Raw genomic sequence first — 25605 nt, 5'->3', positions numbered from 1 at the left:
CTCACTCCTTTCCTTCTCCTGTTGAAGGAGCTATTGCTTCCTATGCTCTGGTTCCCATCTCCTTCCGTCTTCTTAATATTATCTATAAATTATTATCCCTCTTTCTTCCATTTTCCACTTATCTTCTTTAAGGGCTCCTATACTTCAGCATATAACATGGGAAGTCTCTATTTTTATCTTAAGTATTGCAACCATCTCCTAATACTCCTCCTGTGTTAGTCAGGGTAATCCAGCAGTTTTTTAAAAATAATATTTAGATCTCTGAGGCTTAGTACACAAAAAAATTGTTTACTCACACGAAGTTCAACATAAGTGTAATTGGCTGAGGGGCTCTCCTGGGCATCTCTTTTCTGACTCAGGGATCCAGGTTTTTTTCCATCTTGTGATACAACCATTTTCAACATGAGGCCTTCAGGTTTGCTGTGGAAGTGAAAACTGCATAGGGTAGACTCACTTAACCCTTTTGGCTCAGAATAACTTACACACCTTAACTCACATTCCTTTCACCAGAACTAGTCACATGGTTCCACTTGGCGAGAACTGGGAAATGTCGACCCTTGTAAAGGAAATGTTTCCCAGCTTCCAATCTGTACTGTACAAGGGGATCATGTATCATCAGTAGAGAGCCAGCTATTTCAGTTATACTTTTTACCTCTGGTCTTACCACATATTCATCCACATGGAATCCATTGTGATCCTACCTAACACAGATATGATTGTGTCACTTCCCCTTTTAGCACTCATCAATTATTGCCCACTGCCAAATGAATGACATCCAAACCCTTTGTCAGGCCATTCAAGGCCATTTAGGATCTAGCCCTTCCAGCCTTATCTTTATGAGGTCTTGTCTTAGGCACCAGACCCATCAAACTTCTTCCAGTTCCCAGAAGCTGCGTTATTGCTACTTGCCTGTGTACATTAGCACATGCTCTCCCATCTTTCTGAAATATCCCTCTTTCCTGGGTCTAGTGGGAAAATTTCTACCTCTCCTTCAAAACTCAGTATAAGTTTCTTCTTCTGTGAACTTTCCATAGTCTTTCTCATTAGGTAGAGTTATCATTTAGTTTTTTTGTGCTACCACTGAACTTTCATCAAACTTCCTTAGTAGTACCCATTATAGTGAATTGAAATTTTATTTTTACATCTCTCTCTCTCCTTTTTTAAATTGTGAGCTCCTTGAGAATTGGAACCGTGAATTGCTCTCTTACTATCTCCAATGCCTACTAGAGTGTCTGCCACGTGATGGATGTTTAATAAATGTTCATGTAATGAATAATTAAATGAATGAATAAATGCAGTACAATTTCAGATATTTCTTACACTTAAATTTCAGTTTAATGTTCATTCAATATTTAAAAACTCTTAGAGAAAATGATGAACTTGTGTTGTATTTACTGTCATCTTCTTCTAATGGAGAAGAATGGAAGGCATTAAATTAAAGCCTTACAGAAATACACTAATATAAATTCTTGATTTGGTGAGGGAAGCTTCTTCATACTCAACAAACTTAATGAAAGAATGGGCTGAAAACTTTTAAAGTTAAAGTAAGTTTCTTACTGATGCAAATATAATAGTGAAAATTTCAGCTCTGCAAAGTCAAAGAGCACAGAGAACACTAATAAGGACTGAGAGGGTTTGGGTGATTGAAATGAAAAGCTTGGGGATGCCTGGGTGACTCAGTCATTAAGCGTCTGCCTTTGGCTCAGGTCATGATCCCAGGGTCCTGGGATCAAGCCCCGCATCAGGCTCCCTGCTCAGTGGGAAGCCTGCTTCTCCTTCTCCCACTCCCCCTGCTTGTGTTCCCTCTCTCATTGTGTCTCTCTCTGTCAAATAAATAAAATCTTTTTTTTTTGAAGATTTTATTTATTTATTTGAGAGAGAGAATGAGACAGAGAGCATGAGAGAGGGGAGGGTCAGAGAGAGAAGCAGACTCCCCGCTGAGCAGGGAGCCCGATGCGGGACTCGATCCCGGTACTCCGGGATCATGACCTGAGCTGAAGGCAGCCGCTTAACTGACTGAGCCACCCAGGCGCCCCCAAATAAATAAAATCTTAAAAAAAAAAAAAAAGAAATGAAAAGCTTGAGGAAACATTATTTCAGTCCATAATATAATAGGGTTCAGAGGCATGAGAACACTCCTCTGAACTCTTATGAATCATGAGAAAACAACTAAACTATATTTCATGTAGGTTTTGATTTAACTATATTTCATTAATAATTCTGTGAAAATCATTGTTCATCTATTTTATATATACTATCTCTTAATTAACTAAACTGTTCATTTAATCAGCTCCTCAGTTCATCTGACCAGTTTATGTAAGTAGAAATCACTCTATTCAAAAGCACTAAACCGAAAAACAAACCCCTCACAAAACAAATACCCTGATGCTTGTATTATTTCTTCTGACCCATAATCAGTTACTGTCATAATTTGGGTGGTCTCAGCTTGATCTATGCTAGAAGTTTGCCACCCAGATTGGCTGGGGGGCAGAAAGGGGTCAATGGGAACCTGAAAGGAGGTAGGACTATTCTTTATCAAGTCGAGATAAGAATCAGAAAAACTGTCCCAGCTATAGGGACTAGTGCAGAGCAGGAAAAGAGTGAGAGGGCCTTAGCCCTCATTTCTGACATTAGGATATGGATGCAACAGTAGAAATTCTGCCTCTCCATGAATTTGGAGATCATGGATATAAGGTCACCTTCTGAGTTGAACTAATGAAATTCACAGACAATGGATATGATTAGTCATCTGTGGGAATAAAACAAGAGACTGTGAAATGCGTGGACGATTTGGTGTAATCAGAGGAAAGCAGGTCCAGAAGGTGAGTGACATTTAGTAGAAGATAGTAAATCAATTGTATTGTACATTTCCTGGAGGAAGACTGTGTGAAGGTGGGTGGAGGTGTGGACAGAAGGGAAAGTAATCAACTGGGCTACAGAAAGTGAAAACCCAAGCACTGTGCAGAAGAGAGACCCTGCCCTTTGTGGCTGCCAGAGAAGTATGGTCTGCTGTGAGATTGGAGTGCTTCTTCTGATCTCTCTTCAGTACCCTCTGTGCTCTTTGCTCAGCATTTATGCTCATTTTGTTCCTAGGACTGGCTGTTCTGGACAGTGGACATAAGCTTTTCAGTCCCTGGGAAGAAATGCTTCCAATGTAAATTTGTAGGTTGACTATGAGTAACCTTATGGATTTACCTGATTCAAGTGATCTTGAATTCTGAAAACTTCTGAGTTCCTGATGAAGATAAACAATAAAATTTGGAAAGTGATCAGTTTCTGAAAGGGATACTACATGAGACCTCTTGATAGGCAGCAACAGCCTTCTCCTGGGAAGGCACTGACCTCATCTTCAGTCCTTTCTTGCCTTCAACAGATAATACTACAATATCCAGATAGGCGAAGGATTCTTAATCTGATTAGACCCAATGACCTGATTTTTTTTAAGACACTGTTTATTTTCCTTCAACTTTATTTCCATTTTGTTTGCCTTTGTGGAAGGGCAGCTTAAGACCACACAGTGGTTGTTCCTACCCATTCAGCAGTCTGAGCAGTGGGAGCTGCAGACCAGTCTTCAGGGGTCGGCTGGGCACTCCAGTTTTCAGTAGGGAACTGCTGAATATGCACAAAGGGCACCTGCACACTTTCAGACCAGTCTGCGACCTCAGGTTGAGTAGCGGTGAACTCAGGAGCTGGAGTAGTCCATTCACCCTGAAATCCCTCCTTCATCACAGCCTTTTCAGCAATAGCCTGCTCTTCCTTTTCAATTTCCTCAGGATCTCTGTAGAAGTAGAAATCGGGCATGACCTCAAAATGGTGCCACACATGCATAGAACTTCCCGGGCCAGCATCCACATCAGACCCACTGAGTGAGTTCCCTTGTTGTTGCAAGGGATGGCAATGTGCACATAGCGCAGTAGAGAGTCTGTGTTACACAGAGTGTTAGTAGGCAGGTTAACATAAGAATCTCTGTGAGAGGCTGGTGGTCAGCCCTGGGATCAGTAACCACCAGAAGTCTCCTGGAAGACTGCCTGGATCTGGTTAGCAAAGGTTCCAGGATTGAAGCAGCCAACAATAGGAGTGGCTCCAGTAGCAGCAGCAAACTTCAGCACAGCTCGCTGGTCAGTATTCCCAGATGATATGACATTGACATCAGCAGCGTTTTCAATGGCAACAATGGCACGAGCTGCCAGCAGAAGCTTCTCCCAGGTTCTCTTCAGATTTTTGATGTAGACGCCATCACTTTTCCTTTTGTAGATGTACTGTTCCATTTCAATGTCAAAGTTGGTGCCACCTAAGTTTGTTCCTGCTGCAAGGGATTTGATGACATCCTCCTCTTTCATTTGCAGGACATCAAGGTCTGCAGACATTGCATAAGTTTCTCTTTAAGTTGCCATGGGAACACAGAACAATGCTGTATGGACCCCTCCCTGCGTAGCATGGAAAGCCAATGACCTAATTTTATTTTATTTTATTTATTTATTTATCTATTTTTAAAATTTTTTATTTATTTGCGAGAGAGAGAATGAGAGACAGAGAGCATGAGAAGGAGGAGGGTCAGAGGGAGAAGCAGACTCCCCGCCAAGCAGGGAGCCCGATGCGGGACTCGATCCCGGGACTCCAGGATCATGACCTGAGCCGAAGGCAGTCGCTTAACCAACTGAGCCACCAGGCGCCCTCAATGACCTACTTTTAAATGAATGTTTTGTTAAGTTCCATTTACTATTCCGAAAAGAAATTCATAGATAATAAACCACCTATATACATATTTTTAATATAATGTCCTAACTATAAAAATAAAGAAAAATACTGGTGGAAGAGGAATAATTTGTAATAAAATAATATGTATTGGAGTATATGAATGCTTGGGGCTGACTAACGAGAAGATAGAATGAAGTAGTCCGTTGCTTTGAGATCAGAGTGAATGGGACAGAGACAAATGTAGACAGAGACAGGTGTGCTGGCAACTCCAATACCAAGAACGATATCACTGACAGTGAGGTGCTTTTCTGAGATTGTGACTACTGCTGGTAAAGTTCTGAACCAAACACAGCACAATCTTTACCTCCCTTAAAAATGCTTAGAGAGCATTTATGGAAAATTCCATGTATATTAAAACTATGCAAAAGTAATTGTATTTCCAAGTAAAATGGGATTGAGTTCCACACCCAGATAATTATAAACAGGTTTTCCCACACAAACATCCAGTGTGAGTTTTGAAGGTTACCCAGGACACACAACATTTCTTGATTAAGGTGCCTGTGTGCCCACAATTGGAGAATAGCATCCTGACTTCTCTCTCACTAAATGCCACTAGCGCCCCTCCCCAAAACTGTGGCAATCAAAAAAATGCCCCCTTGAGTTTCCAATACCTGCCCCAGAGGTGGTTCCACTCGTGTTGAGAGACACTGAATTAAGTCAACAGAAATCAATCATGAGGGTCCAATAAGACAAATGTGCCCTGACCCAAGGCACAATCATTCCATTACCTGGCATCACAGAAACCCCCAGCCAGTGGGGAGAAGGGACAAAGACGGATGAAAGGTGGGTAGAGTATCTAGTTCTAGAAGGAGACGCAGAATTCTAGGGAGGGCAAGAGTTAAGAACTTCGGAGAGGAAACAGTTCACCTCTGGGATTTGGGCCAACATATAGGGAAGGGCCAACAGAGAAAGAACTTTGGCTCTGGAGCCACACTGGTACCCAGGTTAGTTCTGGGGAGCAGTTATCTCAGGCCTGGCTGAAAGGGAAGGATTTGGGGTCAACACAGGAGCCTGGAAGTAATAACTTGGTTCCTGGGACTTGGGTCTGGGAATCGTGACTTATTTCCAAACCCTTTACACACAGCACCAACCAGAAGTGACTCAGCATCAGGCATGGGCTTCAGTCTTCTCAAATAGTAGCAGCTGAGAAGATAGCAAAAGAAGGAAAGACCAGCAGTCACAGATTATCAACACCTCACGTGTGATTGGAGAGGGGATGTCTATACAACATTTGATTTTCTTACATTAGAGTGCTTTTTGCCCTCACTTAAACACAAACTAATCAGTTCATTCTTCAAACAAAAATACCTGTTCAAGAGAACAAGACTTGGGCATTCACAAACCATTTCACTCATCCCACATCATTTATCTGTCAGCTTCCTGTGGTCAGACATAAAACAGCTGCCTGGAACTCAGATTTGGAGTCCATTTCCAAAAGTGGGGTCATGAAGGCGTGACCATAAATCAAGGTGGTGGTTATACTGTATACCATAATTTACAAGGATAAGTACATAATTTTGCCTGGAGCCTGGACTGTGACTCAGGAGCCAAACGACACTCACATAAACCCAATATTCCCTGAAGACCCTCCCAACAGGATGATGCTTCATCTCCTATGACCATTCCCAAAGTCCCATCCAAGACAATTATCTAATCTGTGCTCAGAAATCAAATTATCTAATGTTTTTACTCTATTGGCTTGAGCAGGCTTCTTTGTACATACAGTTCCTGGAAAATATAAAAAGATGCTCTTACTTCAATCACCACCCTTTCAAAGTTCTTATTACTCGATCTGTCCCATGTTCATTAGAGTGGATAGTCATGAGAACATTATAGTGCTTGATAGAATGAATTAGCAAAATTGAGTCCTGAAAGAGAGAGAGAGAAATAAAAGCATTCTGTGCATGAGAAAAGATTTTCCATTTTAACCTGTAAAGAGGGAAGGGACTAAAGAAATGATCTGCTATTACAAAATAATCAGGGAGATAGCTGACAATATGTTTTCCTCTTCTAGAAGCTTTGATTCTATCATGCTTAAGATATTGCTGAATTGCACACCCAAGGTCCCAACTCATTTTGCTGACCTCTCACTTGCTGTCTGATATCTTCTTCCCTCCACTCTTCTCCACTCTCTCTTGATCTGATGTCTCCTATCTCCCTGTAAACACGATCCTCTAAGGCTGTCTCGGCCCTTAGCTGGTGAGCATGTGCCTGGATAGCTTTCAGGGCTGTTTACATTTTGCTTGTTTCCTCAGTACCACCAACCAGGGATTTGATCCCCTAGTAGTTTAAGACGTAAGAGGCCACTGGAAGTAACTCTGGACAAGGCTCTCTATGAAAAGGACGGACATCTTTATCTACGTGCTAATATACTTCTCTGTGCTTTTTAAAAATATGAAGGCATCCTTAGTATTTCCTTCCTGTGTGTGTCTCAGTTTAAAACCCTGAATGCAGATCCACTTCCCTGCTCAGAAACTTTTAATGTTTCCCATTGCCCACAAAACCAAGTCCAAGTTTGTAATATAGTATTCCAGATCCTCTGTGATCTGCCCCCAACACACCTTTCCAAGAAGTCAACTCTTCTAGCCACAGTGAGAGAAGCAGTGGCTGAATGTGTAGCCTCTGGGCTCAGATTCCAGCTCAGTCACTTACCAGCTGTGGCCTCAGATAAGTTACTTAAAACCTCTCTATGCCTCAGTCTCCTCGACTGTAAAAATGTGATAATAGTAGTAATAATTTGAACTGCATGAGAATCAAGAGAATTAATAAATGTTAGCTGCTGAGAATAGTATCTGATACATGATAAGCATCATCTACTATTGCAATTAGCATTACTCACTACCCTCAGCACACTTGCATTTTTCTATTTTTTTGTATCTTTTCTCAGTTACCAATTTCTGGAACGCTCTTTCCTTCTCTCCACTCCTCTAAATTCTACCCATCCTTCAAAGTCCTGACGAGATCTTTCCTTTTCCACAAACTTCCCTGGACTGTTCAGTTCCCAGCGTTCTTTTTTTCTGTGTACCAACGCACAGATTATCTGCTCTAGTAATTTTGCAAATGGTCATTTGTTGCTTCATGGCACTTCTTGTATTGTTACCCTGTGATATTAACTTAAAATGTAATATCACCTGGTCTCCCCCTGTTAGCTGTGAGTCCTTTGAAGGCAGGGACTCGGACGTGTCTTTGTACAGGGCTCAGCACCTGTACATTGCCTTTCCAAGGAATACCTCAATTAATGCCCGTTTATTTGACTTGATTTGATCCAGAGGTTGAAGGCAAGTTTGTTGGATGCTTTTGGAAGTGGTGAACTGGAGGGAGTATAGAAGAGTTGGACCTTAGTTACTCACTTGTTGAACATTTATAAAGTGTCTGTGCAAGATGCTCCACGTGCACCTTGTACCTGACAGGGCATCACCTGCTCCACTCCAGGAGGCGGTAGCAGGACTGTCTGATGGGTGGAGATCCACTAGGATGAGATCAGGTACTGTGTTTGGCCAGAGGGGGCAGGCTTGGCAGCCAGAAGGGCTTTTAGAACAGAAACTTCTGTTCTTTCTCTCTCTGCAGGATGCAGGGAGGCAGGAACAGAGTCTCCAGGGCGGGCTGCAACATAAAAAGGTCTCCTAAAGCACAGTAGTTCCCACAAAGAAGTTTCGCAAATTCAGACCTTCCTTCCTTGCTTGGTTGCTCAGAGTTGCCCCTGGGTGAACACCTTTGGCATTTAAAAAGGCCAGGGTAGGTAAGATAGGAGAAGGGCTTAGGTGGTATTAGATCAAGACTTCTGGGTTCTAGTGCAGATTCTTTCACTAACTTCCTGGATGGCCTGGACACTGATGTCATCGCCACACTCTTAAGTCCCCTCATCTGTCAATGAAGATGTTGGATCAATAGGTAAGCTCTAGGGTCCCAGTTCTCTCTAATATTCTATCACCCTAGAATTCTTCTTATAGTAGAGTTGTTATCTACAAGTTCTTGTTATTTACAGAGACTTCCTTTGTCAGAAATTCAGATTCTTCTGACCAGTGAAGCTCAACTGAGTCAGTCCCTAGGGTACGGGATGGTCTCATTTATTGGGAGTGGCCCCGCTTACAACAGTCTTGGAATCCTTTTCCTTCTCCACCAAATCTGGGAAAGTAAGGACTTGAGATACAGGATAACAAAGAGATGGCAGGGTAATAATGGGGCAAAGGTGTTAAATTGGAGCCATCTCTGTTTATCTGGTTGTCCTTGCCTTTGGATTATCATTGTTTCCTCCTTGTAGTTCTAGTGAAAGGACTAGAGTCACGGTTGCTGATAAGGGTAAAGTTCTAGGGAGATGAAGCAAGACTGCACTGAGGCTTGGTACCAAGTGTGCACAAGTGGTCAGAGAACCTACACTGGCCTTGGGCTCAGCCTTATAGATGCATTTCCCGGGCCCACCCACCCCTCCCACTGCAAAATGGCGCTCTCTCCTTCCAGTCACCCAGATGTCCTCAGCAGCTTTCCTCAGATGCTCCTGGCTGTTCCTGCTTCAGTACCACCACTCCCTCTCAACTTAAGCTCATGATAGCCCCTCCCACAGATTCACCTCTACCTCTCCAGCTAAGGTAGCCAGTCTGCCTTCTTTACTTACATCAGACTCCTGGGGTGTGAGATCACTGAGGTCATGTCTCTTCATGCCTCTGAGCCCATCTTGTGCCTGGAAAATCATGCCAAGGAGGACGATATTGCTGCTGCCACCGTGGGAAACTGTGCTGTGTTCTAGGATTTGGGGAATAGTGTGGCAGGCAGAGGACTGCCTAGGGCAGAACATGTACAAGGATACCAGTTCTTGTAGGACAAGTGGTCAAATGTGGAAATGGACATCTGTCCCACTTACTTATTTTGCATTCTCTACTTCGCCTTACCTCTTCCTGGCAATGTAACAACCCCGGCTAGGTGCTTGGCTCTGTGACAGTTGCTGGAGGGAGTGAGAGGGAGGAGAAAACACATGGCCTGAACCTCCAAGGAGCTTGCAATCTGGTTAGAGAAGCAAGGCATACATACATTTGCAAGAATTCGTAAGGGTGGCCGAAAGTAGGGGAATTTTACCTGGTATCTATGTTGAGCTTAAACATCTAAAAATCCCAAGTTCATCTTTCTGGAGAGAGGATCCATAGTTATCTGATTTTAAAGGCACACTGGACCCCTCATAAGGATGAATAACTGAGCTCAAGTTGGAAGACCTAAGCTGGAGTACTGCCTTTCTACCGGATTTCTGTGCAATCACACATTGCCTAACTGCCCTGATCCTCAGTTTCTTCATCTCTAAAATGGGGAAAATAGTTTCTGTCCTACCTCTCTCAGAGCATAATTGTGAGGATCAAATAAGACAAGTGTCTGAAAGTGCTTTCTAAACCATAAAGCACCATACAGGTTAATCTCTAAAACCAACTCACAAGGCCATACAAAATGACAGAACATAGTTTATGGAAACTTGGAGATGTTTACATGGATATTCTCCTCTTGCAGACAATGAGATTGGGACCCAGACAGGGTAAGTGGCCCAGGGATAAATAGCTGGTCCAAGGCACAGCCAAGACCAGAGGACAGCTTCCCCAGGGCTCTGCCCTGGAGCCGCAGGGGAGCCGGGCAGCCAGTGCCCAGCACAGCTCTCTGCCTCTGTGAGCCCTCAGCCTCGTTTGCTGAAGACAGGGCCTCTTGCTCCCTCAGCTGCATGGAAAATCCTATCTGGCTAAATCTGGAATTTTTTTTTTTTTACCTCTTCATTCTCTTCTGCTTCAGTCCCCATTTCAAAACCTCTATGAAAATTGTTTCCAAAGGGAATCTGGGTTTCAAGTTACATCACCAGCAAATAATTCATTCCCTTCTGGAAGAGACCCAGAGATAAGTTGGGAACAACTTGTGTGGAAAATGAGAGGCCTGGTAGCCAATCCAAATACTGCAGACAGAATTTTTGTGAGCAAGGGCTTTCTAAAAAACCATTTGCCAAGATGGCTTCCATCTTTGCAAGTGAAGATCTAGGACGAGTTCATGAAACAAATGACACAGAGGCAGCTTAATGAAAGGGGCTCTGGCATGGAGGTGGGAGGTGGGCCAGTGGGGATTGTGGGCCTTCTCATCTGTCCATTTCTCTCCAGCTGCTGTGAAAGACCTCTAATCCTAGACGAGTTCTCTTCTTTCCCAGTCTAGAAGAGAACCTGGGGAGCCAGCTCATCCAGGACGTGCCTCCGTCTCCACACTGGCTATCACATGCAACACTGCAGAACCCAAGGGCTCTATTCTTTCAATAAATAGCCCCAGAAGAGAGTGCCCGGCCATCCTCTGTGACCCATTCTAGTGTTTGACTGCTGTCAAATCTTGAAAAGTGGGCCTCACAGGGACCTTAAAATACCATCTTGGCCGTTTATGTTTATTTCCTCTGTTTCCTCTGGCTCCTACTGATTAGAGGTGGGGAATAGCCACTCCCCAAGTTTTCCACTTAAGAGTATGCCTTTAAGTACTTGATCATAATGGGCCCCCTTAATCTACCCTTATCTAGACCTGATAATTTAAAAAACATTTTATGTACTCATTAACTGGATCATAAACTTCTCCAACAGTTCTATAATCTCTGCTACCTGACCCCCAGTTTGCCCTCCAAGAACTCCCCCGCATGCTCCTCTCTCCTTTCTAGGCACCCACCTCTCTTCCCTTGCTAAGAACCTTTTCATCTTCAGTTCACCAACATTTGAACAGCTGTACAAGCACAAAGTGTTTAATTTGGGAACAGTGTCTGTGGGAAGGAATGCTTTGTTAATTTCCAAAGTAATGCAAAGCTTAATTTAGAAAGTCATATAGCAATTCTTTTGGTTCTGAAAGTCACGGAGATTATAGACCGCACTGCAGAGGCAACCTGCCTGATGATGTTAGCACTTTGCAGTGCTGGGTTTTTCCGCAGCAGTAACATTTTCATTCTGGTTCAGAGACACAGCGGGTTCCTCCAATAGGAGCATTTGCTCCCTGAGGACAGGCCCTGTGTCTTGTTCAGACACTGTATGGCCAGGGCCGAGCAAGGACAAGCAAGTGGTAAATGTCTTTAAATGATGGATTGCATTGCATTGCCTGTCTTTCCCCTTACTCCCTCCTTTGGTCTTCAACTTGGTCCAAACAGGTTCTGGAACTAGGAAATAATGATGGTTGCTAAGTATTGAGCAGGGCAGGGACAACTGTGATCAGATCATAGTACCACTACCTTCCTTGAATCCAGGAGGCTTAAAGAAAGTTAAAGTGCCAAGACTGAAGAGTATCATGTCCTAGCAGATCTAATATTAGAACCTGCCTCTCAGGGACACATATGATTAGGATCTGAAAAATAATGAGAGCCTGGATAGAACAGAATAGATTTGGAGGTAGGGACCATAAAATGTAGGAATGAGGAGGATGCATCACCCACTGCTACCATCGTCACAGTATTTGGGGCTGGAACCGAAACAGCTTCTGCTGAGCATCACTGCCCAGCAGCCATCTGTATGCCTCTGTGGGCCGCAGGCAAAGCTGCCTCCCATCAAATGCCTGGGCTGCTTCTTGACCGTCATGGGATGTTCTGGAACCTCAGAACACATGCTCAGTTGCATTTCTTAATTCTCCAGGGCTCAAAAGCCCAGAAAAGAGAATTTAATCTCCCATAAGGTCAGATATATACAGATTGTGTGATAAACTAGAGGTCCCCACGGGTCAATCTGGAAAGAAGGACATGAGGAAGATCCCCGAGAGAAAAGTGGGCCTCACAGGGACCATGAATGAATGAAGATACTCTGGCCGAGTGGACCAGATCCAGCTAAGCACCTGAATGTTGGATAATAAGAGGTTTCGGGTGGAGTGCAAGGCTGAGTCCCTCCATTTCTCCCCTGCAGCCCTCCAACCCCTGATCCCACGAGAGTTCCAGTGCATTCTGGAAACGAGGGGACCGGGCCTTACTTAAACAAAATACTGTGTCACGAGAGGTACAACTATTCTGGTGTGGGCATCTTCTCTAAAAGACCTGGACAAGACCTTGTCCTGCTGGTCAGGGAGGGAGACAACTACTGGAGGTCAGTGGTTTGGGGGAGGTGGGCAGCAGCTTGGCAGCAACCAACTGGCAGTGGGGAGACTGTAGTGTGGCATGGAGGACAGAGATAGGAGAACAGACATGAAAGACGTGACTGCCCAGCTAAGTGGTGGCAGAATTAGCCACTTCTGCTGCACAGCATACATTTTATTCGAAGTATTAGTTTTGGCAAGATCTTGAAATCCTTCAGAGCTCAGTCTATGGATGGGTTCATTTCCATTTATTTTTCATTTATACAAAGTGGGCCTAGGATGACACAGAAATAACAAGAAAGAAGCACAGACAGAAACACAGATTCAGAGAAAAGCAGGATTATAAAAAGACATACAGAGAGATACTGAGAGAGCTTGAGAAAAGAGATTAGAGGTAGACTCTAACACCGAGAAAACAATTTGGGGGAGAGTGGGGGAGGGAGACAAAAAGAGACCTATTAAGTCGGTGTTCTGTGAGATGCTAGCTGAGTCCCCTAGAATGAGGATCCGGCCGTCGTGCATTGAGCCTCCCTGGATTAAGAACCCAAGAGAGGGGCGCCTGGGTGGCTCAGTCGTTAAGCGTCTGCCTTCGGCTCAGGTCATGATCCCAGGGTCCTGGGATTGAGTCCCACATCGGGCTCCCTGCTCGGCAGGAAGCCTGCTTCTCCCTCTCCCACTGCCCCTGCTTGTGTTCCTGCTCTCGCTGTCTCTCTGTCAAATAGATAAATAAAATCTTTAAAAAAAAAAAAAAAAAAAAGAACCCAAGAGAAACCACAAAGGTTCATTGTTTTGTTTGTCCGCAGTTTTGGCTCCAGGCAACCTGGGCGCTGGCGTTCTGACACACTGCCTGAGCTCCCCCTGCTGGCCACTTTGCAGAATGTCATCATCTGTGTCCAAAGGGGAATCGGATTATGTAAGTCTTCTTGAGCTTTGCCCACCCGTTTTTTTCTTTCTTTCTTTCTTTCTTTCTTTCTTTCTTTCTTTCTTTCTTTCTTTCTTTCTTTCTTTCTTTTCTTTCTTCTTTTTCTTTTTTTCTTTCTTCTTTCCTTTTCTCTCTCTCTCTCTCTTTCTCTCTTTCTTTTCTCTCTCTCTTTCTTTCTTCCTTCCTTCCTTTCTTTCTCTTTCTTTCTTTCTTTCTTTCCCTTTCTTTCTTTCTCTTTTTTTTTAATTTACCAAGTTCCTGGTTTCTCTGAAGCCTGCTCTCTAACGCTGGGTTTTAAATGCCCTGACTGATTACCAGGGCCCTAAATGCCCAGTGAGGGCAGTCCTGAGAGACCCACCCTAATGAGGGTGCAGGCAGGAGGCTGGCTGAGCAAACATATTTAATGAACACATGCCACATACAAAGTGCTGTGGAAAGGCCTAAAGGGAGCTCATTTGGCTTTCAGTCTCCTTGCCTGAAAAATGACTGCTAGAATTAAACTGGTCTTCTGGGGTTGGGGTGAGGGCACTCCAACTGGACCAGCCTTCCAAAATAAGGAAGCCTATCAGGGTAGCAGGGATGGTGCCCCTCCCTCTTTTTTCCCCTTCTCTTTCTCCCCTTCGTCTTCTCTGCATGAAGAAGAGGAATTGCAATGGCAAAACCCCTGGGGCGGAAAGGAGAGAAACGCAAGTCTCCCCAAATGCCAAGCCGATTTTACTGCTAAGAATAGCTTTTATCTCTGGGAGGAAAGGCAGAAGACCTCGTTCTGTCTTCTCCCCTTCAACTCCTCCTCCAACTGAAGGTTGATTTTAAAGGGGCAGCACTCAGCCATGGGAACACAGTAAGCCCTGTCTTTCCCAAAATGATTTAGTTTGGAGTCACAGAAGCTGGAGCGGGGCAATGTGGGAGGAGAAAACTGAATCCGGAGAACCAGGGAAGGAGGTGAAGGAGGAGGCAAGAGGGAAATGGAGAGGAAGAGAAAGAATAGGACACAGGAATTTCTGTTACACCCTGAACCCAGGCTTCTGCAGTCCCAAGGAGACTGACAGGGATAGTGGGACTGTGGGGGGTGGCCCTGGGCTGAGCAGGGGAAACCACTGGGGCTCTAGGCAATGGAGTCCCCAGTTTGGCTGTACTTTGAGGAAGGGGGACAGATTTCTAGACGTCTGGCTAGGATATATGCTCACCATAAGGAATCGTTGTGAGTCCCCTGCCTCCCAGCTACTCAGAGGTTAAAAGCCCAAACAATCTTTCCAAAAATTATGTTTTCTTTCATAAAAGTGCTGCATTTCTTTCAGGGCAGAAAGTATAAATGCTCCTAAAACACTAGGTCAGAGGCATAGGGTTATTCTCAAGGACTCTGGATGAAAACATCAGAAAGGACTCCCTTTCCTTTGTTAACTAAAAACAGATTTTCACAGTTAACTGCATTGCAGAAAGCAGTAATGGCCCTCAGGGAAGCAGTCATTCCTTTAGTCCCCTGTTCTGTCCTTGTGGATGTACCTCCTCTCCTCCAGCTCCCTCCTTTCCTCCTGTCACTGCTTCAGCCTTTTGCTCACACTGTCTCCTGGTCTCCCTAGGCTCTGGCTTCTTTCCCCACTCACCTTTTGTGTCCCTCCTGGATCTGCTTCCCTGGCCAGAGTGCCCATTTGGAAGGAAGGGAGAGAAAGGGATGCCATGTCTGCTTGGGATCCCCAAATGTCTGATGCCCTGCAGCTTTCCAACAGGGCAAGCAGATATCCCACAGAACTGGAGGAGAATCAGTCTCTGGGTCTTCCTTTACTCGAGGCAGTCTACCAACCACCTCTGAAAAACTACTAGATAGACGGTTGACAGCTCACCACTCATATTATCCCCCTTCTCGAATAGCCCTTGCCCGCTTCTACCATAAAAGAGCATTGTAGTGATTCACGAGTCAAGAGGAGCAGAAGGTCTTCGGCAGGCAGTGCATAAATACAAATAATGGTTATTTATCACAAACGAAAGCGGCTCATAAGTAACTGAAACAGGCCCAGTTCTGCTTCTGTTGAATAAAAGGGGAAAAAATTCACAAACATCAAAAAGCAAAAAATAAAAGAGGAACACTCTGCAGAAGATGTTGTTTCTCTGTATTGCTATTAGCTGAATAAATTGCAGCAATTTCCTAAATGCTCCTGGAGAAGAAATGATTTTAGAAGAAACCTGCTTAGCCGCTCCATGTTGCGGGGTCTGGGCTGCCTATGACCAGCAGAGGGCACACTTCAGTTATAAACAGAAACCTGCAGAGCCGATGGTGGGGAAAGGGCAATTTAGGATTCCAAGGTTGCAAATTGCTTATTCCATGCTCTGCATAACCCTGGAGATCAGAGTCCAAGATTATGGACAGGATACGAGAGACTAGGTTTCAAGGAATCAGTTCTAAGCAGGGAATGACATGACTATAAATGTTCCTTTTTTATGATTCAAGGCTGGTTCTGCATACCCTCTCCGGGTGCTGCAAGCTGCTCTTCAGTGTAAATCACTGCAGTAGTGACTTGTCCCCGTCCCCGGGCCTGCCACAGTCACTCAAAGCCACATATTGTTTAGAGTGGAGACGTTCGGGCTTTGTAACTGACTTGGAAAAGCAGGTGCCGTGTCCAGGACGTAGGAAGAAGTTCTTGCTGTTGGTCATTCCCTTTTGTTTGATGAAGATACAGAAACTGTATTCCCTGGGAAACAGACAGGAATGAAGACCATTAGAAATGTTTCCTTAAGATTTCAGCCAGCCTAGCAATTCCACTTCTAGATAGGTACCCAAGAGAAGTGAAAATATATATCCACACAAAAACCGGTACATGAATGTTCATAACAGCATTCTTCATCATAGCTGAAAAATGGAAACAACTCAGGTGTACACTGACTGATGCATGGATAAACACAATGCAGTATGTCCATACAAGTGAATATTATTTAGTCAAAAAAAGGGATGAAGTACTAATACATGTACGAATACATGTTACAACGTGGATTAACCTTGAAACCTGCATGCTAATTGAGAGAAGCCAGTCACAGGGGGCCATGTATTGTATGATTCCATTTATATGAAATGTCTAGAAGAGACAAATTCATAGAAACAAAAAATAGATTAGTGGTTGCCGGGGGAAGGGGGGAGATGGGAAGTGATTGTTAATGAGTATGGGATTTCTTTTGGGGGTGGTGAAAATGTTCTGAAATTAGATAGTGGTGATGTACAACTCTGCAAATATACTAAAAAGCACTGAACTGTACACTATAAAACTGTAATTGAAAAAAAAGGATTTTGACCAGGGCAGATGTTCTAGAGGGAAACTCAGAGCAGGAAATAAGGAGAATATAAAGAGAATATTTGAGTTCTGAGAGACCCAATCCTACCACCAAGAATATATATATATTTAGTAGTTTATATATTTATATATATATTTAGTAGTTTAGCGCAGGCTGGAAATAGAGGTAGCCAAAGGCCAGTACAGAAAGCAAGGAGAATTTCCCACAAAGCTGAACTGACCCTGTATCTCCTCCAACTGACTGACTTGGGAAGGGCTGACAGCACTGTGAGGGTGCAGGCATGGTATGATGGGTGCTATCTCGCTCAAGGCGAGAGGTTCCACATCTGCGTTGATGTCATGGTGCCCCCCTCTGCAGAAGGAAATAAGGGAGAATCACACTCCTCAGGCTACAATAACAAGACAGACTTTCCAAGATCTCAGGGGCTGATGAGGAAGGAAGGTGATAGTAATGAAGTCACCAGCTCAGCTGCTGGGACCTTGTGGTCACACCTGAGTTCCCGGAATGCGATGAGTAATGCCCGCGAGAATCTAGAAGCTCGTTCCCTGTTCTTTCAGTAGCTCCCACAGCCCCTTGCAGAGGCTAAGCCCATGAGAGCCCTTGGTAAATACTTGGGAAAAGTGGGAGAAGGAAGAAGTAGCGAGCATACGACTGAAAAGGCCTAGTGAAGTACCCTGGGATGACCAGAGCCATGCCAGCTACAGCCTTGGCCAACACAACAGACAGGAAGGGTCCCGGACGGGGAAGGACAAGGAGACATGATTTTGCTCACTCTCTCTGTCAGAACCACCCGTTCTGACAAATTAACATTTTTGTACACATCACTGGGCCTGCCTTGTTGAGTCCTGAAGCGTTAAGCAGAGCAAGACCCCAGGCACACCTGAGTGCGCCCTTCTAGTACAACATGCTTGACAAGTCTTTCCTTTCTTAGACAGAAACTGTTATTCAATAATATCATTGTGTGCTAGCGAGTCAGAATTTGCTTCATTTCTAAAATACACTGTGAAGAAACTCTATGAAAGTGTGTGTTTTAAAATTTGTGTTTACTGATTTAAAAAAAAAAAAAAAGCATCTTTTTGTTCTGTAATTGCTTAAGGTGACCAGGGAGAGCAGTGATACTGGAGTATGATAAAATATTTTCCAGTCCTGTGTTTTACTTCAAGTCTGGTCCTTTGGGTGAATGCTACGCATTTTAGGGAACCTGGGACTATGTCTAACTATATCTTAAAAAACCCGCTTAATTACAGATTCAGCCAAGAGATGGGAACTCAGTAACTAATTATGTAGCTAGAGCTTCCGATAGGCATAGAAACCAGAGCTCACAACACTTCCAATTACGCGGTAAATAAAGGATTAAGAAAAACTGGCCAAATGCCAATCGTTTTAAATAAATTACACGAGTTCAACGGTAGTAAGAATTAGATTCGGGATTTGTGCAGATCTGGATTTAAAGCTTGGCCTTTTCCTTCGGTTATCCCTTTAGTAAATGTGCATTGATCACCTACTATGTACCAGGCACTGTGCTCGGCATTGAGCATAGCAGCATGAACGAGAAAGTCTCCGTCCTGAGGGAGCTTACATCCCCCACAGCTACATAAAATACCCGTTATCTCAAAGGAGTTGCTAAACCTTTCTGCATCTAGATCTGTAAAATGGGGGGAGAAATGATACCTAATTTGAAAGTTATAGTAAGGATTAAACTGAATCACATAAACAAAATGCACAGGCTATTGCATTTTAAAAAGTGTTGCTTTTCTTCCCCTTGTAAACACTTGGTATCATTTCATCAGCTGCTACCACATGCTACTGTCTTTTTTTTTTTTTAAAGATTTTATTTACTTATTTGACAGAGAGATAGACAGAAGAGCACAAGCAGAGGGAATGGCAGAGGGAGAGGGAGAAGCAGGCTCCGCACTGAGCAGGGAGCCCCATGCGGGACTCGACCCCAGGACCCTGGGATCATGACCTGAGCCGAAGGCAGACGCCTAACCATCCGAGCCACCCAGGCGCCCCACATGCTACTGTCTTTAACTGAACATTCCTAGTTCAAGGTGAGACCAGGGTAATAGGTGTCACATAAATGTACAGGATGGATGCCGACCAAAATCCGGTCCTCTGACGCATGAAAGGAGAGCCTTTGCTTTTCTCTGCCTCGGCTTCCCTCCTCCCTCTTTCCTTTCATCCTGCAGCAGACTCTCCTGAGGCAGCTTCTCCTTGCTCGTCTGCACCAATTGTGCTCCTGCGCCCTCTGACTTAGACACAGAGGCCTCTGCTGTGCATTAAACAGGCACCGTGCTGGCTGAGTTCAGGGTTCTGTTGAATATTGACTTTTAATGACTCTAATGACTTAATCATTTTATAGATTTTTGAAAGAAGATTGAGAAGGGGAGAGGTTGTGACTTGCTCAAGGTTTCACCGTGGGATGTAGAGCCAGGAATCCGAAGCGCCTTGTGCTCTGCTGTGGGAGCTTGGGTCTGGCCATCTCCATCTGCCGTGCATTTCAGATTCCTTTCTTACTGTGCCAGTATATTAGAAATAATTTTTTTCAGGGGCGCCTGGGTGGCTCAGTCGGTTGAGCCTCTGCCTTCAGCTCAGGTCATGGTCCCGGGGTCCTGGGATTGAGTACCGTGTCGGGCTCCCTGCTCAGCGAGGAGTCTCCTTCTCCCTCTCCCTGTGTGCCTCGCCCTGCTTATTTCTTCTCCCTCTCTCTCAAATAAATAAACAAAATCTTTTTAAAAAATAGTTTTGTTTTGTTTTTTTTTTCAGATACTAAGCTGTTGTAATTGTTTTAGGTTGGTGTTTTCTAGAAGGCACAGACTGGTTAGACTTACCCTGGTTTAAGAGACCTTTCATTTAGCAAATCTACTTGGATTTTGTGACTGCCATGCTAAAAGTCCTAAAAACAAAGGTAATAAGAAGCTGCACTTGGGTCCAGCAGTCAAGAAGATAGAATTGGATTCTTTCCAAAGCCAGTATTTACACTTGGATGTCTCTTGCTTTCTCATTTACTTTAACAAACTATTTCATGAGGTAACTTTATTTTTAAAGATACCTTTTCTTTTCTTTTCTTTCTTTTTTTTTTAAGGGGAGATGGTTTTTAGAACAGAGCAAGGAACTTAAACTCAAGAGATTTGGACTCTAGTCCCAGTTCTGCTGGGTGACCTTAGACTAATCACTTGCCCTCTTTGAGCCTAAACTCTGCATTTGTACAATGCACGGGCTGGACTGGCCTGGGGGTTTTCACACTGTGGTCAGTGGGGCCTAAGGATTTCCAGGACCTCTTCTGGGCCTCCCTGGCAGATCTAACAGGGAGGCTGGGGGTGGGGGAGGCTGGAGCTCCAGGGCCACACTGTCTTCTCCTTCTCCCCTCCCCTCCTCAGGGCAGCATCCCTTTTGTTCGCCTTCCAGGGGGAGAGTCTGCCCAAGATTTTTTTTTTTAAATAGATTTCTTCTTTTTATTATTTTTTTAAATTTTATTATGTTATGTTAATCACCATATGTTACATCATTAGTTTTTGATGTAGATTTTATTTGAAAGAAAGGTTCTGCTATTTCTTTAGCATCTAAAAATCACCAGCACAGTTCAATGCTCTGAAAGAATCTTTCTTGTTCTAACATTCTCTAGTTTCTAAGTTCAAAGATCGGCTCTTGGTTTCTCTTTTTAGAGGTTTCTTTGCTGCTATGGACACACTCACCAATCACCCCTTAATTATAAACACTTTCTCTGCTGACCCTAGGTGACTGCTAACTATGTATTATGCTGCCCCCAAAGATCCTGGAAATCAGCTTGTCTGGTAATCCTGCCTTTATAGCGCTGCGACCAGCGGGGAAGAACATTTGCAGCAGTGTTCATTCGCTGACCAGGGATTTTATTTATTACTATTATTTTAACTTGCAGGCATTTGTTCCAACCACCTTGGAAAACCAGTTCCAGAATCGTCCCCAGCCCTGGTCCGCACAGCAGCGCCCTCATTTGCATGCCGCGGCTTCGTCTCCGGAAGGACGTTCTGCAACGCCATTCCTCACTGCTCCCCGCCGTGCTGAGCCGCTTTGCAGATGGGCTCTCACGTCCTCTCCCGCCCATTTCGTTTTTCTGGCTGTCTGTCTTGCCCTGCGCTCGCCCAGTCCCCTCCAGCGATCTCTGGCTGCCACCGCAGTGGGTGCTGAGCCGGGCTGTGCCAGCCCAGCCCTTCCTCCAGCACCCTAGCCCTTTCTGGTCCGTATTTATTTCACACACGAGGTGGCTGCGTTGCCCAGAGTGGAACAAGAGCACTTTTCCTGTACAAAGAACTGATTTGGATTTTCTTCTAAAATCCACGAGTGCTAAAAGGAGATAAAGATAAATCAGCATTTTCTGCTCACTGCAGGTCAGTGAGGTTCAAGAACTTGCTGCCAGATGGGTAAAACCAGGATATAGGATGCGGAAGGCGATCAGTGAGTGACTCAGGGCCTGTTACGTATCACACCGTTTTCTTCACCTCATTTAATTCTTGTAATAACCCTCCGAGGTAGGTATTCCGATCCCCATTTGTCGTAGGAAGAAACTGAGGCTTGGAGAGGTAGAAGGACTTGTCTAGCACACACTTAGGAAGTGACAGATGCAGGTACTGAACTTTCTCTCTGGCACCAAATGCCATGTTTTTTCCACGGCACCATGCTGCCTTCGTGATGAGCATGCTGACTCATTTGGGAAGTTATGTAAGCTTGTAAATCACATTGAGATTCCCAGACAATGTGCCTGCATAAAAAAGAGAAAAGTATTGCCAGGACAGCTTCGATGCACCAGGGGAGAGAGGCACCCCACTGTCTGGGAAAGGTTGTACCAAACTGTTGAGAGGTAAAGGTCTGCCCCAGTGAAAGCCAGACCAGAGGCAGTCATATGTCCCTTCTCCTCCCAACCTGTTCTGTAAATAAACAAGGCTTTCATTACAAACATATGAATAAGGCTATCTATCCATTGAACTCAGGAGTAGTTAGTCCAACCCAAACTTTGGTCACCTGCAATAGGTATACCAAAGGTGCTCAGGATCATACGGTTCAGTACCACTCAAGACAGTCACCCCCATCAGAGGAAATAAGCAAGATTGGTCTTTAGCATTATCCATATACCCTTTTTATTGAACAGAGAAGTACCAGAATCAGATATGCACTTTAGGAAGCTGTCCCTGGTCTCTGTGCGGGAGAGAGTGGGATGTAATGTAGCGCTGTGGGAGTCCTGCCCATGTTCCCTTGGTATTCACCATTACACACTGAAGGCCCATGACCCTCTGGGTTCTGGCTGGCAGCATGCTCAGCCCATGCTCAGTGCAGGCCAGAAGTGCTAGGGACAGCCATAAAGCAATGATGGGTCGAGAGTTGATGGATAAAGAGTAGCCCAGCTCCCTTGCCTGTTAGTTGGGATAATGCTGAGGCATATTCTGTACTGTGTCCCAGACTTTTCCAGTGGGATGGAGCTCCAGTGTCCTTCAATGCTTGATAACACAGCCTGTATCGGCTTCTTTCACTTCCCTGTCTCATCCCCCAGCTCAGCTTCCAGGTCTCCTGGGATCACCTCTTGAATAAATTATTTATACTCAATTCCTTGTCTCAGGCTCTGTTTCTGGGGGGACCCCAAATGAAAATCTTTCAATAACCTCAGTGTAGAGATAGAAAACAGGGGCCCAGACAAAAGGAGTGGAAGTGGGAATAAAGAGAAGGGGATGGATATGAGCAATATTCACCCTGAGATTTAGGACTTCAAAACTGGTGAAATGGAGTGCCAAAGTGGGGGGGGGGCATAGGGGAGACTCTATAAGGACTGTGGGTCTGGGGCTTGAGCTTCTGGGTGGTGGCTGACGCCTTGAACTGAACTAAGGAATATATTTGGGGGTAAGAAAGTAAATCCAATTACGGATATGTAGGAGAAAGTGGCATCTGGCTCTGTGATGTCATTTGCAAGAGTGAAAGTACCCCCTTTGCTAAAAGCATCTTCCCAAACTGCTTACCATAGTGCTTGAAATTCTAAATTACTCATTCCTTTGGCTTGCTTTTTCCAGAATCCTATTTTTAAAATCCTCCTGAGATTATTAATAATTTTGTTACGTGTGATAATAGCATCGTGGTTATGTAGGAAAAAACCTCCTTACCTGTTAGAAATACAGGCTAAAGTATTTATGGGTAAAATGAAACAGTCAGGGATTGCTTTAAAATAATCCAGCAAAAAGAAAAGTGAAATGTATATATAGGAGGATAGATAAAATGACACTGGCAAAATATTTAAAATTGTAAAAGGCTCAGGATGAGTATAAGGGGTTCATTATGTCATTTCCTCTACTTTTGTGTACATTTGAAAATTTCCATAATAAAAGAAATAAGTTACCCCAATATTTTAAAAATGGGAAGATATCATATCCAACTGTTTTTATCACTTGTGAAAAACAACCACAAAGATGTGTATTAAAACTTTGGTTGGATTTTATATTTTTGGAATATTTAGAAGGAAAAGAGGGCTGGTCCTTTTAAGAAATAGACTTGTTTTTCTTTTTTTTTTTTTTCAAGATTTTATTCATTTATTTGAGAGAGACAATGAGAGAGAGAGAGCATGAGAGGGGGGAGGGTCAGAGGGAGAAGCAGACTCCCTGCTGAGCAGGGAGCCCGATGCGGGACTCGATCCCGGGACTCCAGGATCATGACCTGAGCCGAAGGCAGTCGCTTAACCAACTGAGCCACCCAGGTGCCCTAAGAAATAGACTTGTTAAGAGCTGGATTTTAAAGAGAAAAGAAACTAGGATTCAGACATAGGATATCATACCTTTTGCCAACTGTTTGGTCTTTACCACCACTCACTTGAGAAGAAGAAGGCATCTAACAATTTTCTCTCATACCCTGCCACAATGGTTCTACATCAGGTGCTTTGAATGAATGATCTCATTTTAAGAAACTGAGGCTAAAGAGATCAACCCTCTGGCCTAAAGATCACAGGGTGATAAATTGCAGGGGCTTTAGGAGAGGGTCCTGGGTCTGAAGCGCCATTGCGTCTGGCTTCAAAGGTTGCCACGTTCCACAGCCTCCAGACTCACTCACTGTGGTTGGTCCTAAGTCAGCTCACAATTCAGAGACGTGGTCTTCCACTGAATTGATTCTCTGGGATCAGCCTGCTTCTGTCTAGGTGGAGCTGAAACCAAGAGAAATTAAGAGCATGTCCTCCTGGGCAGAGAGGACAGGGTGATAAAAGCTCACAGATGAAGTGAGGGGTGTCAAGGAAGGATCGGTTGCCAGAAAAGCCAGAGGTGGGCACAGCAGGTGGAAGAGCCAATAGGGGCAAGAAGCGAAGATAAACTGAACTGTATTACTTTGGGAGTGTAAAAAAAATGGTTAAGAAGTAAACTGAAGAAGTACATTTTATTTTTTATCCTGTTTAATCCAGGGTAATGAAGATGCTTATAGGAATGAAAGAAGTGAGAGATATTTATGGCTTCCTGTTGAGAAGAGAAACATAATTTGGTAGAAAATCTGAGCAAGTGATGGTGAGTTGCATCTTAGCAGTCCTCAGTCAGCCGTATGCACATGTAGCCAACCTCCTCACTGGGCCTCCATCCTCTGTTTGATCAAGGTGACTGTGAATCACTGAGAGATCTGCTCACCTGAAGATCACACTGATGCTAAGAGAACACAGACTGTTAGCCACAGGTCTCTCTCTAGACTTCAGGAGCTTAAATTCATACACTAACATTTTTTTAAAAAGATTTTATTTATTTACTTGAGAGGGAGAAAGAGAACGCAAGCAGGGGGAGTGGGAGAGGGAGAAGCAGGCTCCTCGCCAAGCAGGGAGCCTGATACGGGACTCGATCCCAGGACTCTGGGATCATGACCTGAGCTGAAGGGAGATGCTTAACTGACTGAGCCACCCAGGCACCCCATATGCCAACATTTTTACTTAGTCATTTCCTCGGCATTTTTAAAAAGTCATACGAGTTAGACTCTCTCAGGGGCCCTGATAGTCTTTCAGGGGCCAGAATGTTGCTTCATTTTAGAAAGCCAGAGTCAACCCAGGCAAAAATGTCAATAGTATCTTTTACTTGGATAGAGACCTTCTCTCCAAACCTGTTAAACCAAAAGCCATCCCACTTTCATCTACAATTTGTACAGAGTTTCTTCCAGCGGTCGGGCTTGGAGGGGGGCTAGTTTCTGCTCACTGACTCTGAAATTGAAATATTAGATATCAGTAACTTTCTCAAAGAGGCTTTTACCAAAACCTAAGAAAACAAATACAAAATGTTTTATTATAATTCAACCAACACTGGAGCCTGCAATGCAGAGTCCTGAGCCAGACTCTTCAGGAGACATGTAGAGTAAGAAATAGAAGTTGCTCTTAAAGGAGAGGGAGAAAAAAAGTAATCCTAGGATTGCCTGTAATACCAAGAAGAATAAAAGAAGTAGTGTGCATATTTAGGGAGGAGAAAAATCGCCTCAACTTAAGGGTCTTATGGAAAGGTTTCCAGAAGGTAGGGCGATTGAAATGGACCTTGACGGATATAAGATGTCAGTCAGCCACAGACAGCAGGGAGGGCAGGCACGGATGGCACTGATGGAGGGAAGACTATCAGCAAGCAAAGGAAAAGATG

General features: G+C 44.1%; 1 long non-coding RNA gene and 1 pseudogene across 1 annotated transcript in view; one reads left to right on the top strand and one right to left on the bottom strand.

Moving 5' to 3' along the window:
* The window catches only part of LOC145723849 (uncharacterized), a 38733-nt gene extending 17760 nt beyond the window's left edge, over window positions 1-20973 (top strand). The window contains exons 2-3 of the long non-coding RNA XR_014149177.1: window positions 13602-13711; window positions 20901-20973. This is a non-coding gene — a long non-coding RNA (uncharacterized LOC145723849). The remainder of the gene's footprint in view (window positions 1-13601; window positions 13712-20900) is intronic.
* On the bottom strand, window positions 3481-4659 carry LOC102744347 (small ribosomal subunit protein uS2 pseudogene; annotated as a pseudogene).
* Window positions 20974-25605: the final 4632 nt, after the last annotated feature.

The sequence above is a fragment of the Leptonychotes weddellii genome, chromosome 1, assembly GCF_054177405.1.
Source record: "Leptonychotes weddellii isolate Sample4059 chromosome 1, ASM5417740v2, whole genome shotgun sequence".
NCBI classification, from domain to species: domain Eukaryota; kingdom Metazoa; phylum Chordata; class Mammalia; order Carnivora; family Phocidae; genus Leptonychotes; species Leptonychotes weddellii.
This window is presented reverse-complemented; position numbering and strand designations above follow the sequence as displayed.